Genomic DNA, 3,723 nt, shown 5'->3' with positions numbered 1-3,723 from the left:
CTGTTTTGCAAGGAGGAATGGGCAAAAATGTCAGTCTCTCGATGTGCAAAACTGATAGAGACATACCCCAAGCGACTTACAGCTGTAATCGCAGCAAAAGGTGGCGCTACAAAGTATTAACTTAAGGGGGCTGAATAATTTTGCACGCCCAATATTTCAGTTTTTTATTTGTTTAAAAGGTTTGAAATATCCAATAAATTTTGTTCCACTTCATGATTGTGTCCCACTTGTTGTTGATTCTTCACAAAAAATTACAGTTTTATATCTTTATGTTTGAGGCCTGAAATGTGGCAAAAGGTCGAAAAGTTCAAGGGGGCCGAATACTTTCGCAAGGCACTGTAGGTACCTCAAAGAACCCCACTTAAAAAAATGCTAAACTATTCCTTTAATAAACAGTGTTGCCTGGACAGTAGGTGTGCAAAAAAATTGATTCACATTTGAATCGCGATTCAAGCTCTACCGTTTTTTAAATCGAAAATCTAGGGCTGCTCCCTCTTAGTCGACTAATCGGTCGTTTTGGTCTTAGTCAACTTAGATTTCTTTAGTCGATTAGTCATGTTTGATGCTTTTTTCATGCTGAATGACTTATTTCCAAGAAACGTACGAGCACATCTCTGGTAAACACACGAATTAAGGGTTGACATTTTACCTAATAGATATCACCGTGAAATCTACTTTAATAACTTTCATTAAGGCAGTTATTTGTTGTATTACACGTTTTCTGAAATGTGTTTAAATATGCAAAGGAGGCATTATCTTATTCAATATATGCATCCTTTTGCATGACTCTTTGCAGAGAAACTCAGATTTACAGATCTGTCGATTAAATCAACTAATCTATTAGTCGATACAGTTGAATGAGTGTTAGTTGACTAAGAATTTCTTCAATCGAACACAGCCCTATGAAAATCGATATTGAATTGTGACATTTTCTGAATCGTGCACCCCTACTGAACAGTAGTAGTTGTGGATGTCAGATAACATATTCTAATTTTTTTACTTATATACTTAGTAAGGACAGCAAGGTTAGATTAGTTAACAACTTCTGAAATGTTTCGAAGGTGTACCTCAGTTCCTTGGGAAACTAAATGTTTGAGGCATATCAGCCCAAAGAGCAAAACAAAGGCCGTTAGCAGGTCAGGGAGGTCTTGTAAGACGATGTCTTCTTCTAGAACCACAGCTACATTTGCAACTTGCCGGAGCCGTACTTTGATCATCCTCCATAGTAAGTATCCCCACAATGAGGCTTTGTCTGCTCCTCTTCTGGGTCAGTATCCTTGTGATGTCAGACAGGAAAGACAAATATATGATTAGTAAATCAAACTGACAGACATTTTACAATCTTTAGAGTATTTGTACATGTTGTATTAGTACTTTTACTTCTTCCCCTGATTATAAGCGTGTATCTAGTAGGGCTGTCAAAGAATATTCTAAATTTGAATATATATTCAAATTGTTAAAAAAACAACTGAGATTTGAAAATGAAAATGTACAGTTTAATTATATATTGTAAGAGAATTAAAAAAAACGGCACTACTGCGGCTATCTGCCTCACAGGATCGTTTGCTGCTTACTAAACGTTCAGCTTTCTGACAAAGACAATCTGGGTTCAGCAATTGGTCATGCTGATGACCTATCAGGCGGCTGCCGGTACCGGAAATAAACAAACAAAGAGGGCAAAGAAAAAGAAGACAGTACAAAGACGCTAATGTAAATCTTAAATTGCAGAGACAACGAGAAAAAATTGTCATACAATTCATGGAATAGGAAGAGACTTGGTTGTTAATCACCAAATTATAATAACTAATAAAACGGTCCCTTTAGAATTGACAGAAAATAAGACCTCCCTGTGCCGTGTATCTGACAGGAGAGAGCTGCGTTAATACCTTCAAAAGAGCATAAGTTTAGTATGAATACGTTATATTAGAAGCTTTATTATATATCGGCTATATATGAATTTAAGTTTCCAAAATTAGGTATCTAGATTAATTAATGAGTAAACATGGATTTGATGACAGATTTCTGACTGAGTTTCTTATCCGTTTCACAACTATACGTTTCACTGCAGTTGCAATTTTGGGGCTTTTAGATGGCACTAAAGAGCACCAAACCAAATTTCTCAATATTGCAGCTTGAATAAAGAATATTAACAGCAAAGTACATCTATTTGAGACACTTCATGCATTTAGATAAAAATGGGCAAGGACAACAGTGGATAGATAAACTGGAATGGAAAAATGGGCAGTGTTAACTGTTCGGTAACAATCCTAGTCAAGTACAACATAAACAGGAGTTGCTAATAACCACTCACCAGACAACTCCTGTACAGCTTCTCGTGACTTTCACAGATATACAAAGGAAGGCCCTTCAAGGCTGCAGCCTGTGTGTGCTGTGATGTCATTGGTCTGAAACACAAAAAGATGGAGGAAAAACATTAAAACAAAATCTAAGTAACAAGCAGAAAAGCCAAAGCTATACGCAAAGGGACTGGCCAGTTAACAATTGAGCAACTTCTGTGACAGCTGCCTTTTTTTATTTACTAAGGCAGAGGACTAAAACTGAATCACACAATTAACTGTATTGGTAAGTATTGGTAAACCGCTGTTTTCTTCTACATCGAGAGCAAATTTTAGTAGAATGCAAATCTAAGGGTAACTCAAAACTTACAATATATAATGCTTTTTAGCTGCTACATGTGCCACTTTGTTCAGCACCTAGTCGCTACTTTTCTTTTATGCGTTAGGTAGTGTATATTGGGTTAATTCTAATGTTTGATACTATGATAAACACCTTAAATTGGAAACTTTGTATTTATTATTTTAGCTTTATATATCTTGCAGTAAAAAAATCCCATGATTTCTTGCAATACAACTGTCAACATTTTCCAAAATACTGAGATTACTAAATTAATCACCTCTTCATCCAGTCCCTTAAGGAGTTGATCCATCTCAGACGGAATAGCTGGCCTCCTAGCCCGATAGAGTCTAAGCAGTCCTGGAGTGTCCAGATTAATGGCTGCTCTAAAGTTGTCTAGTAGGTTCTTGTTGGTGATCCGATAGAACTCTGCCTGCCTCTGTGATACAGACAGTAGGCCTAGTGCTTCAGGAGAACAGCTTCTTTGAGGTTGGTGAATTTGCAGGATTTGCATTGCATTCAACTCAATCTGAAAGACAAAGGTTACAATATATTGGTAATAAGCAAAACATAGGAGAAACAATTCTTAATCAGGTTCTTAATCAGTTTAAAACATTGATTAATTGTGGTGCAACAGATCAGTTGATCCATACACATACACGTATATTTTAGGAGTTGAGCCCCGCGTCAGTCAAGCGCAATAACATTCATTATTAGACCCCGCTCAATCTCGAAGGCTGGCGAGTGTGTCAGCTGCGTGGCGTCTCCGTTTTTATTTGGGCTCCCATGTTACCAGGTTAGAGCTTACACACCTCCACACGCACGTCTCAGGCGCGGCTCGAGCCACACCGAAAAACGCATGCATGCTAGAAATAGAACCAACGACTATTTTTCAGCGACACGCAAGCGTGTTGGAAGCATTTCCAGGCAAAATAGAATATAAAAATATGTTTATATGTCGTTCAGACACGAATACATATTAATAAATGACCTGTTGATGTTTGAAAGCCTCGAGATTTTCTAATATTGCACCTGTCAATACAGAAGGAAATATTCTGGAGCCTATTTTGCCGTCAATACTGCCGACGT

General features: G+C 37.4%; 1 long non-coding RNA gene across 1 annotated transcript; it reads right to left on the bottom strand.

Annotated features, from left to right (window-relative positions):
* Positions 1-896: 896 nt before the first annotated feature.
* LOC120551977 lies at positions 897-3,160 on the bottom strand. The gene is made up of 3 exons (XR_005637948.1): positions 2,915-3,160; positions 2,312-2,405; positions 897-1,276 (listed from the first exon to the last, which is right to left on the bottom strand). It is a non-coding gene; the product is annotated as an uncharacterized LOC120551977 (long non-coding RNA).
* Positions 3,161-3,723: the final 563 nt, after the last annotated feature.

This window comes from Perca fluviatilis, chromosome 22 (assembly GCF_010015445.1).
Source record: "Perca fluviatilis chromosome 22, GENO_Pfluv_1.0, whole genome shotgun sequence".
Taxonomy (NCBI): Eukaryota; Metazoa; Chordata; class Actinopteri; order Perciformes; family Percidae; genus Perca; species Perca fluviatilis.
Note: the sequence above shows the minus strand (reverse complement) of the source record. Positions and strands in the feature narration are given on the sequence as shown.